The following is a 16,229-nucleotide window of genomic DNA, read 5'->3' as shown; positions in this document are numbered from 1 at the left end:
GCTTATTATTGCTAATATCTAACGCCATATTAAATTTATGCATTCAGCATCGAAAAAATCTCAATATTCAGAAAACTGTATATCGATTAATTATTAAAGTAAACCTTTCAACACGCAAAAAGAATTTTGAATATGCATGGAGGATGTAGTTGTTTTAAATGCATCGTTTCCTCGACGCGTTGCATTAGCTAATTGGTTCTAAAAACGCAACGTAAAACATGGGATCGACTTTAATCTTCGTTTATAAAAAAAAGGGTTGATTACTATATTATAAAAAAGTCATGAGTTTTAACAACGTGTGATTTTACGCTAATAATATCAGTTGCAACAACCAAAAGGAAATACATTTTATATACGATATGTGTAGGATATGACATGGATAGGATACTGGACATGTGTCTTCTTCGGGTGCTTATTAAACAAAATGGTACATAGTAGTGCAGTAATAAGATTGATAATTATTGTGATTTTTTCTGTTACTTGTTGACAAGATAAAAAGGACATATAATTACAAAATTGTCAGGTAGCGAATGAATGTACACGTTATTTACATTCTGGTGGTCTTGGTTTTATGATCAGTATTTTTGATCTGTTTATTGAAAACATTACAGTGTGCTATGTTCAAATCATTATTTCTGTTAAGTAGTAAACTACGATAAAGGTCAAGAGATTGTAACATTGCTTCACACTCTATTTTAAAACATGATAAATTTTTAAATTTAACTGTGATATACAGCTCTAATGAACGTAAATCTTCAACAGGTACACCAAAATAATTTTTATTAGATAGAAATAGATACCAATAATATTAAATACACAAGAAAACATTCTACATACTCACGAAATATCCTATCTTTTTGAAAGATACTTCTGATAAGCTTCACACTCAATTTCAAAATATAAGAAATTTCTAAATTTAACTATAATACACAGCTCCAAAGAACGTAAATCTTCAACAGGTACACCAAAATAATTTTTATTCAATAGAAACCGGTGCCAATAATATTAAAGACCCAAGAAAACATTCTACATACTCACGAAATATCCTATCTTTTTGAAAGATACTTCTGATAAGCTTCTCATTCTATTTTAAAACATAATAAAATTCTAAATTTAACTATTATATAATACACAGCTCCAAAACGCATAAATCTTCAACAGGTACACAAAAATAATTTTTATTCAATAGAAACCGGTGCCAATAATATTAAAGACCCAAGAAAACATTCTACATACTCACGAAATATCCTATCTTTCTGAAAGATACTCCTGATAAGCGTTTCACTCAACCCACGCAATGTTAAGTGATTTCTCGCCTTAATCTCCAATTTCCGACGTCCCTCTCACACAAAGTCGATATCAACGCCGAGTTAGGGACAGTTCGTTAAACAAATTGTTCCAGTCAAAAACCAAAAGATTAAGCCACGAAGGACGGTAGAGTCGGTTTTGGAATAAGACAACGTCGCGAGCATACGTCAGGGAATATCGAGGATGCGCTTGGCCGTCAGTCCAGCAGGGAAATAAACGTCGCGTCAGCCGGCCATACATAGTCGCGTGCAAGAAAAACGTCTACGAAAGTAGCACGTGTACAAGTACGACTCGGCAAACCCGTGCAGGTTACACGGTGGCTGGGCACCGAGACGGTGAACCCACCTCGAGAACGGAGCCTCGAGGTTGAGCCAAGGTGGTGGCCCCAGGGCGTCGGGTCACCCAGATTTCAATCTAGATACAGCATTCCTCGGTTAATTAGTACTGGCTGACTGGCCGTGAGCTCCATCATTGGTCCGAACTCCTGCTACGCGTCTGGTACTCTGCACCCATCCGTACCCTCCGTCTGTCCGACTATCGTCGTTGACGTCTACCTTTCTCCGTGAAATCTTGTCTACGCAAGTCTTCCTCCTCTATCTGATCCTCTTCGATCCTGCGCGCCGTAACGGACGGCTATCCCACGAAGCTCGGACCGCGGATAGATCCCAAGTCGATGGATGCCACGATTTCGGGATTCCACGTCGAGGTGTCTCCTTATCGGACCCTAGGATTCCGAAATTCTACGTCAAGCTTTCTTCATTGGACGTTGGGAATTTGAGATTTTATGACAGCATATTTCTTTCACTGAATGGTATAATTCTAAGATTCTACCGTCATCATATTTTTTTCAATGGATTTGGAGATTTGGAGATTTGGAGATTCTACATCGAAGCATTTCTTCATTGGACGCTAGAACTTTTAGGGTTTTATGTCGCCATGTTTCTTTTAATGGACGCTACAATTTTGGGATTCTATGGTGTCATATTTCTTTAGTGGATTTTAGTGGATTTTCGTTTCTTGATTCAAGGTAGTGCTTGAAAATGATCTGTATTAGAAGATAAACGAGGAAAATAAGATGCAGAGAAAGTAGAAACCAATTCTCATAAACATCTCTTGTACGAAAAACGTTAAAGTAGAACGCATAAAGTATATTATTTATAGAGAATAAACATGGTAAAGTCGTTTGAAATAGGAAGTCGAAGTGCAGGATACCGTTTACTTGCCATTTCAATTTAAGAAGCATTCGTATCACTAAACTTTCTGAACACGCTGACATCGAATTGTCGTTTCAATCCTATTCCAAATCTGCAAAAAGAGAATCATCGAAAGTAAACCACTTTGTGTCACTTTTACTATAAATGCACCATAAATATGTAAAGGCTGGTTCCCAATGACTAAAATAGAACATTCATAGGTTCTCTAGTCATAGAAGACGAACACGTTAACCTCGTTTAAATCGTAACCTTAGAATACAAAATGCTATTTTCTCAACACCGCCGACATTTAACAAGCAACGCTTTCTAAACATATTAACATCGAACTGTCGCGTTTCGATTCTACTCCAAATCCGTAGAAAATTGAACGGAACTGGATTAAATTATCCAGAGCAAGTCGTTTTTTGTAACTCTGGTAATAAATGCCTCCGACCAGCCAGGAACCAATCCCTATTGGCACACGCCTACGCGGCTATTTTCCTCTCGTTCTGAAACGACCTCCGACTTCCGTGCACCGTCAACTATACGAGCGCGCATGCAAATCCAAGGAAAGGTGGCCGCTTTGCTTAGAGGAAATTCCGGTTTTACGGGGCCGAAATCTTTGAAAGCACTCCTCGTATCACGCATCGTATACTTTCGTTGGATAGGCGCAGTCGTCCTACGCGTCAGGACCAGACACGATCGCCGGTCGTGTTTTACACGCGGTATTTCTTGTATTCGTATTCGCGCTAGCCGGTAGCCGATCGCGATTTAACGTTGTCGAGCACGTGAAGGAACCGGTATATACCTGTGGCCGAGTCCACCGTACTCGGCATGGTGATAATTGAAGGTAAAGTTAGCTTGTTTCCAGAGGTTTATCGGGCCCTCGAGTGCTCGCTCGTTATCAGGACATCGCTCTCGATTTTTCCGTCCAAGGCAAACGGTCTCGTGGTCTTCAGGGTCTTTGGGATCGCTTGAGTGCTTGATAGTGAACACAATTTGGGGATAAGAATGTCGACTTTTGACAAGCAGTATTTAATATTTACAGATATGGAATTATCGGGGATTGTTTTTTTGTTTGGGAATTTACCGGAGTAATGAAGTAATAATTAATTTCGATGGAGAATGGATGGTGTTAGATTGATGTGGATCTTCTAAATAACGCACGCCACAGTATTACACGGTCTCTCTAAAAAGAAACCGAACTTTTGCTATAAAAAGAAAAAAGTACAAGTAAAATTTTTACACACGCGTTTATTTACTAAAAATAATCTCCCTCTGCGTCGATACAGCGTGTAGACCGCGTAATTAACATTTCGAAAGACATTTGCAGCTCCTGTTTTGGTACCTCGTTTAGTACGGCGGTTACAGCGGCCTGAATCTCCGAAATGTTGCTATAATGTGTCCCTTTCACTGGAATTTTCAATTTTGGGAAAAGAAAATAATCGCAGGGAGACAGATCAGGCGAGTAGGGTGAATGATCCAAGGTAACAATGCCAATTCCAATGAAAGGGACACATTATAGCAACATTTCGGAGATTCAGGCCGCTGTAACCGCCGTACTAAACGAGGTACCAAAACAGGAGCTGCAAATGTCTTTCGAAATGTTGCTATAATGTGTCCCTTTCATTGGAATTGGCATTGTTACCTTGGATCATTCACCCTACTCGCCTGATCTGTCTCCCTGCGATTATTTTCTTTTCCCAAAATTGAAAATTCCAGTGAAAGGGACACATTATAGCAACATTTCGGAGATTCAGGCCGCTGTAACCGCCGTACTAAATGGGCTACCAAAACAGGAGCTGCAAAGGTCCTTCGAAATGTTAATTACGCGGATCGACGCAGAGGGAGATTATTTTTAGTAAATAAACATGTGTGTAAAAACTTTACTTGCACTTTTTTCTTTTTATAGCAAAAGTTCTTTTTATAGCAAAACTTTAATTAAGAAACGAAAATGGAAATGGAAGTAGTATAATATAAAAGTCCGCAACACTAACGCATATTTGCGCAAAGAGCGCAAACGGTTTGCAACACTAATTTCAAATCGGTTGCTCCGTGTGCGATCGGCGTTAAACAACAATTTGAATGAAACCTGGTACTCAAATAAATAGATTCTTCTAAATAGAAGGAAACACGGTGCTCACCACGCAAATGGCGACTGGTCATCTCTCCCACAGACCTATTGGAACTAAATCGATCATCCTCTTTAGGAGCAGGCTGACACAGTGAAACTCGCCATGTTCCATCAGAAACGATGAGGTCGCAGAACAGCCAGGGTACGCGCGTCCTTCATTGCAAAATCGCTTGAAGAAACCTGGATTAATAAATCACGGATGTTCGATGCGAAAGAATCATATTCCCGATGTTTCCGGGTGAGGGAACCGATCGCAACACAACTAATACCAGGCGTTCTAGGAGCGGTTCGGCATCGGCGTCGTGTCATTCTGTAAAACAAGGAGAAACGTGCCGCGGCAAGAAAATTTCTCTATATCCCGGGCAGTGTCGTGCAATCGATCGACGTCTCTCGATCTAGCCCCGTTGAGCCCCGCTTCCTGGCGCACGACACCATCGTCGGTCCCGTAGCCCCGGTCACTTTTTTTTCTCTCTCGATTCTACCCTCACCTACCTGCAAACAGGCCTTTCCTCATTTCTCTCCTGGAAACGGAGTCTCTCTCGCGGCGTCTCGCCTCTCCAGGCGAGAAACATCGTGAGTTACCGCGTTTCGAAGATTTATCTTCGCCGCTACTTCGGCTAGTACGTGCTACCATGCGCGGGATTACGTAACTTATGGCGGAGCCAGGCTCGCTCTGGCCCGCATAAATTTCTGCGGGAATATTAACGGAGCCTTTAAAGATTGCTCGCTTCTGTCCGACTTACGTACGCCTAAGGGCACGCCGCGGAATAATTAGCTCGGCTCTCGTTGTGAGATTCTTTCGCTCCTGATCGTTTCGGCTTTGTTCGAGAGGGGATTTATGGAGAAGGGCTGAGAACTGCTCTGGTTTCGAAGATCCAGGTGATTCGATAGCGATAGAGCGATGCAGTTTTCTGATATCGTATAATGCTCACTGAGGTGGGCTACAAAAAGAATTTAACAGTAGGTTTTCGGAGATTTCTTGGCAGATTTCTATTACTCAAGTAATACTTTGATAAGTGAAGTCGAATTATTATTAAATTGATAAGAGGCTTGAATGAAAATGAATTTGAACTTGGACGAAGACGCTACCATGTGCACATGTGTAAAATACAACTGGTTTAATTGTGTGAAGTATTTGATAAGTAATTGCAACCTGATGTAATAATTGTGGTAGATACACCACAAAAACGTTTATTATCAATCAACTAAACATCAATATAACATAAATCCATAACATTTACCTCCAGTTTCTGAATAAACTAGCAATTCACATAATTAACATTACAGTAAAATCATATTTCCCACAATTGCTTCAACAAGTACTGTTAATAATTAATTTAACTATTATCAGAATTTAATTTTTAGTTATTACAACCAATTGATATTAAAATAAGGTTTCAGGGGTCCTATCTTGTATGATCGTTGTTCTTTTTTTGGTCCAAATGCTGAGACTGTATCAAGATCACGGCCATTTTTCAAAATGGAACTATCACATCTTGTTTACACATTACGAAAGCTGACGTTGAGACGAATCCATCGACCTAAATACATAGTCATTCAAGGTTAACGTCAGCTTTCATAATTTTTAAACAAAATTCCATGGTTCCATTTAAAGAAATGGTGGTTGCCTTGATACAGCCTCAGCATCTGGACCAAAAAAATAAACAATAGTCATATAAGATAGGTAGGTCTCCTCAAACCTTCTAACTTTTTCCTGTAATATTTTTTTATATCCACGATAGTTTAGGCATTATCGCCCTGTAACAATTTAGTTGCCTCACCCTGTTTACTAGAAGTGACTAATTATAAGAATAAAATTTATTTACGTTTTTGAACATCATCAAAAATTTCTCTTTGTTTACAATTAATTACGTACAATCAAAATTTATAATGTAGTCGTCGATTATTAAAAGGGTGTCAGTTTGCCATACATGGATACTTCCCATAGAACTACCATATCACTGAATTCTCTCATTATTTCCACGTGCTAAATTCGCCATCTGATGTTTCCCCACTATGCGATAAAACCCGGTGTGTCTAATTTTTAATGGAATCCCTGGTCAATTTTACGGCAATTCCTAAATCACCGTCAAATACGCGGCCTCTCGGGTATTTATCGTAGAGGAAGCAAGGAGACCGCGTTTAATGCACTTGGCGCCATCACGAGAATGATTTCGCCGAGCTCTCAGCGGTTCTTTATGCTTTTGCCAGTTTTATCGAGGGGGGTACTTGTTATGTCCGCGCCACCAGCCATTGTGCGGTCGTGTTGCGTAACACGTTATAAAATTGCAGTCAATTGAAACCGCATAAATTTCCCAGGGAATATTACCAGTTAAAAGTTAATCGTGCTCGCTGCTAGTCGCGGGCAGAAATGGCGGCGGACAATAACCGATTACGATGGTATTCCCTAGTAATCCTGTTTCCTTGTCTCGTTTGCGTCATCATCCTTTATGTTTTTCGTTGCCTCGTGGTTTAATTACGCGACCTTTATGCATGCACAACCACCACGTAACATGTGCCGTACCACCGATGGAAATTAAGTACGTTTCCTTGTGGTCGTTATTAACGACTCGGGAATCGGTCATTGCCTTCTGGCGATTGCTATTGTGAGCTGGCTCGAAAAATATCGACTCGAGGCTATCTATTCCACTCGGTGTTTCCTTCCACGTGAAACCTTTGCGATCTTCTTTATTGGTCGAAGAAACAAACCAATAATTAAATAAATAACGTAATATCATTCTCAAACTAGTAAGCACAACATAACCGAGGCAGATCACTGTTGCAGGCAGTGTATAGCTCGTTGCTCAGGAGTTGGCGAGGCAGTTCGATTACTAGAGATACATTTAATTAACAACTCTTTTGATGATTTGTTTTCCAGGATTTTTTGGATTAACTTGGACAATACAATCATGACACATAAAAGGAGCTCAAATAACCATTATAACGTAGAATTTAATTACTGCTATCGTCAACGAAAAAAATATAATACATTGAGAATATATACAATAATAATAATAAGTCAAAATCATAAGTCAAATTCAACAGTACCTTAAACACTTTATTCTTAACACTAAATTCACATAAATCTCATGTACCTTAATTTCACAGAAAAATAGAATATGTATTCATACGTCTTTATCGTGGAACGTTTCCAATTGGAATTCGCTAATTCCCAAAACCACCCGAAAAACGCACACACGTTATACACCGTGCGTACACTATACAAATGCCGGTGCATTAAGGACACCTTACGTTATAGATATTTAAATACAAGTATCTTCGCCGAGAAACCATTAGACGAGCAAGAAGAGACCAGTGACAGTTTCCAGAGCAATAAAACAATAATTCACGTCGGCCCTCGAAGATCCAGTCGATCCTCGGAGCGGATCAAGATCTTAAGGACGCCCGGAGGTTGGCTCGAGGTCGAGGAAACAACGTGCAGGACAGACAGCAGCATCAGCTGCAACAGCAGCGCACAGCAGGCTGCAGGAGCAATCTCCTGGACAATTAGCCCGCAGTTCGTGACGGGTACCTCCTCCTTGGTCCTCTCCCGAGATGCGGCTTTCTCTTTCTTCGTCCTTTCTTCTTCCTCCCTGCATTCCCTGGCTCTTCTAGCCAACCGCAATTCCCCTGCTTCGCGTTATTTCTTTCTTGCACGGTCTACCACTGTGTATCCTGATTCCTTTTTTCAACTTATTCGGTTTCCTTTGTGCCTCCTTTGCTGTTTTGTCGTCGTTGGTTCTCTGGTTCTCCTGTTCCACTTGGAACACCCTCTTTTGGGACTCTTATATGCCGAACAGGGGAGAAGTTCTGCAATTTACTGCTTCCGAATCGCATGCCTTTGAAATGCTGCCTTATTACTCTCGAAACTGTTGCTTTCTTCTTGTTTGTCTAATGGTTTCCTCCAATCATGCATAAATTTATGTTTAAGTGTTGTGTAAGTATGTGTGGATGTGTATGCATGAGTGAGTTTCATTGTGTTTGTTTGCCATCCAGATGGTCGACCGGTGTTACGGATGATTCTATCTTAATAATTACTAGACTGCAAATGTTTATGCATTTATGGCAAGTGGAACTATGGGAAAATGTACGAGGATGTGCACGAACGCAAAAATACGTAATTATCAATAATAAATTTTGTGTTGTACTGTGGTTATTAACAGATATATTCTTCTTTATATTTCAATTTCTCATCTGCAACTGTACCAGTATTTTCTTCTCTACGTAAGGAAGCATTTAACCTAACAACGATTCGTTAAGAAAACACCAATGTTCCTTTCCTCTGTATGAAATATATTATTATTGTACATATTCTCAATTCATTATTTTGTTTTATCGTTGTTTATAGCAGTAATTCAATTCTACGTTACAATAACAGATACACTGTTCTTTAAATTTCAATTTCTCATCTGCGTTTGTAAAAGTATTTTCTTCTCTATGTAAGGAAGCATTTAACCTAACAACGATTCGTTAGGAACACAGTATTCCTTTCCTCTGTATGAAATATATTATTACTCCCTGTATTATCAATGTATAATTTTCTTTTTCTTTGACGATAGCGATAATTAAATTCTATCCTAATTTTGAATTTGATTGAAAAGAAATTATTGTATTATCTACTTTAAATTGTAATTCTAATCTAAATTCAAACCAATTCTAAGTCGACTCCCGATTCTCCCCGACCTGTCTCAGCCGCCTAATTTTCTCCTCCCTCTTTTTCCCGACGTGGCGAATTTTATTTCCGATTCAGTTCTGCCCCGTAAGAGCGGCGTGTCTCTTCTCCTTCGCCTCGGAGTGACTCCGTCGATCTCTACCTGCCGTTTCTACCCTAATGACCTGGCAGGTGCAGAGGCGGCGTGCCCTCTTCGTACAGGGCCACCCGGGTACGTGACGCCTCCTAAAACGTTCCCCGAGATCGTGAGGCCAGCTTTAATCATGTCCCTAGTCTCGATCCGCCGGAATTCTTCGGAACAATAGAACGAAAAGGTGATCGCTTCAGAACGATCGACAGCTACGAAAACCCTCGAACTTTGTAATGAGAGATTGATTCGAAGATTCATTAGCGAATCGCGTGCAGGAAGTTAATCAGGATGTTAATCTTAATGGCGGAGTGGTGTTTCGTCGCGATGATAAGAAGGGAAACTTTAGGTGGATTTTTTCGAGGTTTTCACCAACCTCGCTCTTGCAGGTGATATCCGTTTTTTACTCATGGCTTGAAATGTTTTCGTGGAAAATTATTTTAGCGTTTTGGTAAGGTTATACTTTGATCGTGTTCGATTCTAGAAATTGCAGATTTTAATAGGCTTATATGAGACTATTTTTTGCTGAGGAGGTACTTATTAACACTAAACGCACTAAGATTGTTCAAATGACCATTTTCAAACTGTTGTATACAGTTCTTATATGCAATATATAAATTATATACAATTTTTTAGTGAATTATTCGATTCCATTCTGTTCTTATGATTTGAAATGTTTTCTTGGAAGTTCTTATATGAAATATATTAATTATACAGGGTGTTTCGATTAAATAGGAGTGGTTAAATATCTCAAGAGCAATGAAGCTATTTCAAAAATGTCACAGAAATTATTCGGTTCGAATGTACAAACTATACGGTGTAAATTGTTTTGTTGTGATTCAGGTGATGGGGGAGATTTAAACAACAATTTGATTTTTTTAAATAGAATCTTATATTTTTGGATGGATATTATCATGAGGTTGCTGGCCATATTTATCGACCTATAATACATGGTTATTTATTGTAATATTAAGCTTTGAACTGGAGTTTGAATTCGGTAGATTTAAAATGGAATTAATTCGTAGTACAAATGTATAGGATAAATTCATAGTATAAAATAAATATAGAAGTGTAGAATAAATTTATAGAAAAAGGTACGGAATAAATCAGCGAAAGAGGCCGAACAACGAGGCTCGAACGCGTCGCAACGCAAGCAAACGTTCGGTGGCAAGAAACACGAGTAGCACCGACTCGTGCAGAAGCATTCCCATGGCTCAATAGTTGAAACAACAGCAAACTTCCGCGGCAGAAGCATCGATATAGACGCGTCCGAGACACCCGACCACGATGCTAATCGATTCCTCGTAAGAACCAGCCACGACCATGTTAAGCGCATCCTTACGTATCGCCCTCGAGGATCGCGCCGCGAATTAATTCATTCGCGGTTTGTCCGCGTCAATTTTTTCCATTCGCTCTCCGTGCTTTTGCGTTTTCTCGACCTATCGAGCAGCATGACGCGCCGGGAAAAAGAATCGCGCCCAGATAGTCGATAATGCATGCGCATTCGTTCCAAATGAAACATCGTGCAACGATTAACGTTGCGAAAATCGACGTGCGCCCGCGTTTGTGTATGTGTGTCACCCGGGATGCAGCCATCGTGACTCTATCCCGAGACGGAATAACCAATAAGACACGTCTGCCCTTCCAGAGCCTCGTCAATTCTGCCTTGTACGGCGACCGATTGTTCCAGCAAATTTGTCCGCGGAATCGGCGACCGGATTCCGGCTTTCAGGATTCAAAGTTATTGGCCTCGGTTGGATTCGTCGTTGCTCGAGCGCTTGGAGCAACGATGATGTTGTCTCGTTTCGATTTTATCGGGTCGTTTCGTGCGCCGTTGATGGATCATTCTTCCACAGATTCTGCTTTCGAGAAAGTTCGGTCAGAATAGCAAATATGTTTCTTTTGTTTTATGAACGTAGTGGATATTTCTTATTTTGTCAATAGGAAGAATTGTTTTGCCGGTCAGTAGTATTAAATAATTGTACTTCGTTTATTATTACTGTTTATGATTTCATTGTTGTAGGGTGTCCAAACTTTATTTGCTTCAAGATTGATTCCAAATGTTGGAAAGCCAAAAGTTTACTAATTCCATGTTTCATGGCTGTTAGTTGTTTTTTGATATTATTATATTGTCTTGGATTTCTTTTCTAACTCCTTTTTGTAAGAGCATCAAAGCTCGGGAGACTCCTAACGATGACGGCAGATACTTAGAAAATCAAGAGAATTTCTTCGCATTAACCCTTTGATCGGGGGTCGATTTTTGTTGATAATTCTAAGAGGTGTAGAAGTGTAAATTTTAAAAAAATATCACCTCACAGGGAACGATAAGGCAGAACTTTTTTATAATCATAGTTTATTTATAGAACGTTTAATTTCAGAGAGAAAAATTGAAAACTTAGAATACCTGTTTCCTGAACCTTTTTCCTTTTGCAACAAACTTCTAACTTTCCAATTTTTATTTTCGAAACTAGGCATCCTATGAATAAAATCACTATTTATTTTCATGTCACGCTTTATTTGCATTAACTTCATTGCAGTGATTCGGTAATATTTTTCGCTAAACGATCCAAATAAGTCTTTCAAGTAGCTTTACTGATTATGTCTTGTAGTCGAATCATGGATTTTATTTCGTCTCCGCAATAGTTTACCCTCTTGTACGTTTCATAAGTATACATTAATTTTAAACTACCAACTGGATATATTTTTGATATTTCGTTATCAGCTTTTATGCGCATGTTCTTTTCAATAAAACAAACAAGTATGAAGTTGTATGAAAACGCCTGAGTAGTTTCCCTGGTTACAGCGTATCTTAAAAATCAGTACGACTTGATTTATTTTGCAACAATTGCAACAAGCAGTAGAGTACTGCTACTATTCAAATTACAAATTATGATCGAACTGTCATGCCAATATTTTTCATCACGAATCGTTACCTAGTCGTAGTTCCTTAATCTCACGTTGTCACCTATTAACAAATAAGCGTCGAGAAAATGTGAGTGGTAACGAATTAGTTACGGGACAGGTATACGAAGGTTTAGGAACACCTGTGTTCACCTAAATTCCAAACTGACAGTGAGATAAGCTATCAACGTCACACGGTCGGAGACTGAATATTAAACGTCAATACAAATCTTATACAAACCATTAATATTCAAGGATAAGTGATCACTATACGTATCACCCTTTTAACTGGAAAATTTGCCTTTCTAAATAAGGATTTTTTTGAATTACTCAGTGTAAGCAATTCTGCATAAATATAAGTGTAGGTGGACTTTAGAGATCCGATTGCTTTTTAACAGAATAATGTCGGTGCCTCGTTGTAAAAACATCAACTAATCAGTAATTGCTGCTGTTTCCAACACAAATCACATCATGTATAAATGTCTAGATACAAAATATTATTTGTTACACAGTTTTTGTTATCCAGACAAATGATCGAAACGTTGAATACCAATAAATTGGATTTGTTATTAGTTTACTAAATTTATCCTTTCTCGTACCAAATAACAAAATGTTAAGATAGCGTTGATACTCTGTCACGAACATAAAGTTCCCCAATGGCGTGCAATCTTAGTTCACTTTGGTTTTGCTTGACTGATTGTAGATTTCACCCATGTGAGACATCCCACCTACTCAGGACTGCAACCATTCTTTTATCGCTCCAAGTTAGTAATAGCATACGTTCACAACGACGAGCTAACATACTATTATTAAAATGACCCACACTCGAATCGTTAATAATTCTTTACTATTAGCATTCTATTGCCATGAATTCTAGCTATTCTAAGCTAAGAATAAGGTTACCTTTACCTCACCGACAATCATTTTATTGACACTTCGAGCTTCAAAGAAATTAAACCTAAAGAAACATTAGGTATTGTAGATTTGCTGCGTGAAACCTAATGGTGAGAGTCACCTTTCGAGTGCAAAGGGTTAATAGCTGATAAATGATCCAACCCATAAAAACAATATCGCTCCCAAACAACGTGACCAACCCGTTCCAACTTCTCCAAACACCGTCAGATCACTTTACAGCAATCTCCTGCGTCCCACAAAAACAATTCTCTCTATTTCCTCTCCACGTGGGGGTCGCCGATTATCTATCAGGCTTCGCGCATTACACACCGTGGAAAAACGCAGCACGGTAGGGCCTCGGGTCATGCGGTTCGATTCGAGTTGCGTTTACGCTCTTACGCGGAATAGTAATCAACCACGACAGCCCTTTTACTCATTGTCAGCGGTGGCTTCGAAGAAAAGCGCGTGACTGCCCTGACAAATTGGCCTACTACTCCCAATGGGGGACCCCGCTCCGCAGGATCTACGGCCCTCGATCGCTCAAAGTAATTAATTATCGAGCCGTGGTTCTGCCTCCTAGGAGATCGTGTGCCGATCGGGACTGTCCGCGACCGGCGAAAGAGAGACAACCGGCGTGGGCGAGGTGCGAACGATCCATTCATTATACAACATCGGCAAGGTCTTGTCTTTCAACCGGTCGTCGATGATACTCTTTCGTTATTGTCGCGTGGAAGAGGTTGGGTCGTAGACAGCGATTAACGGTCGCACGATGGATCGTCTAGTCTTTAAGGGCGCGTGGGTGGCGGAACCGATTGTACGGTGACGGGGAATGCTAAAAATTTCAGGGCGGAAGCAAACTCCGTGTCGAAGATGCGGACTCGTCGAATCGAATTATCGCGGTGGCTGCTAAAGCAGAACTCGTAGAGATTTCTGTGAAGTTCGAACTTTGTTAAAGGGATGCTACATAATTTAACCCTTTGCACTCGAGAGGTGACTGTTAGTCACCATTAGGTTTCCGTTAGGCTTGTACCACCAGTTACCGGACACCCTGTATATCCAAGATGGTGAATATATAAATTACCCAAACTATTCGAAGTATCATTCCAATGTATTCATGTTATTTCAAGAACGCTTTTTGTCATAGAACGCAGTACGAAATTTTTAAAAGCCGAATCTGGAACTTCGTCGGATTCCACGGCGGGCATTAATTAAACGGCCGAAAGTCACTCGCAATCAGCGATACCGCAGCTAAAACGAATCCAGGGTGCTCCGGTCTCACTGAATAATTCAATGAAACAATTACTCGCGTTCATCGTGGTCAGCGAGCGGCAATCAATGATTCCGTTCACGCCGCTAATTCTCATTAATTCAACGGTGGCCTGAGCTCCTCTACGTATTAATCTTGAACGGAGCCGCTGGAAACAAATTATTTCCTTCGAGTTCGAAGCCATTCTGAAGCCCGAGTCGGAAGCGCAGCGAGGGCTTCTCGTATAAAAGGAAACCGGAGATGATCAGTTCGTTAATGGATCCAGGCAACCGGTGATCGCCACCGGGTGATTAATTATCGAACGATCTTCCTCTCGCAAACTCAACGGAATGACCTGGCCTCTGCTAACAGCGAAAGAGAGGAACGGAGACAAATAGCGTGGGCGAGGTGTGAACAATCCATTAATTACGCTTGGGGATGCCTCGTGGCCCCACCACCGTACGCGGAAAGCCAATCAATTTCTTGCTTACTTCGCGCTCTTCGTTTTCTTACTTTCCTTTACAAAATTATCATTGCGTGCGCGGGACATCGATGACGAAGCGGCCACTGACGATGTTGTTCAAGGGTGGACGCCATATCGACAGGACAAATATTAAGTGTTTCGAGGATTTTTTGACGTTGATGATATTTTAGGTATATCTTTAAATGCATTCGGTAATTTTTTCCGATTCATTTCACACTGAAATCTTTAACCTTAGACTCGTGTTTACTGTCGGTGGACTAAGTTCCTTAACACGAGTCTCACTCGTGGTTGTAGGCCAAAGGGTTAAGATTATAGGTCAAGGGGTTAAAGATCTCAGCGTAAAATAAATTGGACAAAATTACCAAATGTATTAAAAAATATACCTAAAATATTATCAAAGTTAACTAAAACTTAAATACACTGTATTTTAGGTACAAGTATCCACAGGTTTAAAGTATGCACACATACTATTTGTAAATGATTTTTAATCATAAGAAAGCGAAATAGGCCTGCAAGGTTTGAAAATCGTTGAAAAATTCACCAAGCAAGCAAGTGCTTACACACTTGATCCAACATTGTTCCCATAGTCGTGCGAAATTACCGAAGGGTTAACGAGTGCCCGTAGTAAAAAGTAACGCGAGCCTAATCGGTCGCTTCCAGCGGCTATGTCAATGGCGGTGACCCGAGGAAGCGGGACCGGGAGGAATTCGATTAGGGGAGATTAGGGCAGAGCGCAGGGACGAACAGGCTACGAGCGTGTCCTGTCGATGTATATCCTCGCGTCGCAGGATAAGGAGGGCCTGATCCGCGCGTTTGCTGGACGAGTGGCTTTCAGAGCGAGACGTCAGATCACGAAGACAAAGCCATCCATCCGAGGAAACCGGAGGACAGGCGCATTCCATCGCCTTACGAGGCGTCCACACGCATGTCCGAGCACCGGCGCACACATGGCACACATGGCACCGCGGTGCCACGGTGTGTGGCTGGCACTGTTTGAACCTGGAAGCCTGCGGTCGCGTCTACGCTTCGGGGTCACGCGACCTCGCTCGAAAAGAAAGAGAAACAGGCTGCCCAGGATGCCCGAGGTTTCTTCTACGTGGGCTCTGCGAACCTGCCCGACGGCCAACGATCTCCACGCTCTCGAAATCGGCTTACCGATCGACCACGAAGTGTCCCCGCCGCGCCCGTTGCCTTTTTTTCATCGGCTGCCCCTGATCCTGCACCGGTAGTCGAGAGAGACGTGAAGATTTTATTTCTTTTTGGTGCGTAT

General features: G+C 40.8%; 1 protein-coding gene across 12 annotated transcripts in view; it reads left to right on the top strand.

Annotated features, from left to right (window-relative positions):
* Window positions 1-16,229, top strand: part of LOC128879548 (uncharacterized) — a 533,296-nt gene that overhangs the window by 339,184 nt on the left and 177,883 nt on the right. The window contains exon 1 of one of the 12 annotated variants that reach the window (XM_054128813.1): window positions 15,561-16,221. The exons of the other annotated variants lie outside the window; for them this stretch is intronic. The gene's annotated coding sequence lies outside the window, so the exon portion shown is untranslated. Of the gene's footprint in view, window positions 1-15,560; window positions 16,222-16,229 lie in introns of those variants that run through there. 12 annotated transcript variants of the gene reach the window in all.

The sequence above is a fragment of the Hylaeus volcanicus genome, chromosome 7, assembly GCF_026283585.1.
Source record: "Hylaeus volcanicus isolate JK05 chromosome 7, UHH_iyHylVolc1.0_haploid, whole genome shotgun sequence".
NCBI classification, from domain to species: domain Eukaryota; kingdom Metazoa; phylum Arthropoda; class Insecta; order Hymenoptera; family Colletidae; genus Hylaeus; species Hylaeus volcanicus.
Note: the sequence above shows the minus strand (reverse complement) of the source record. Positions and strands in the feature narration are given on the sequence as shown.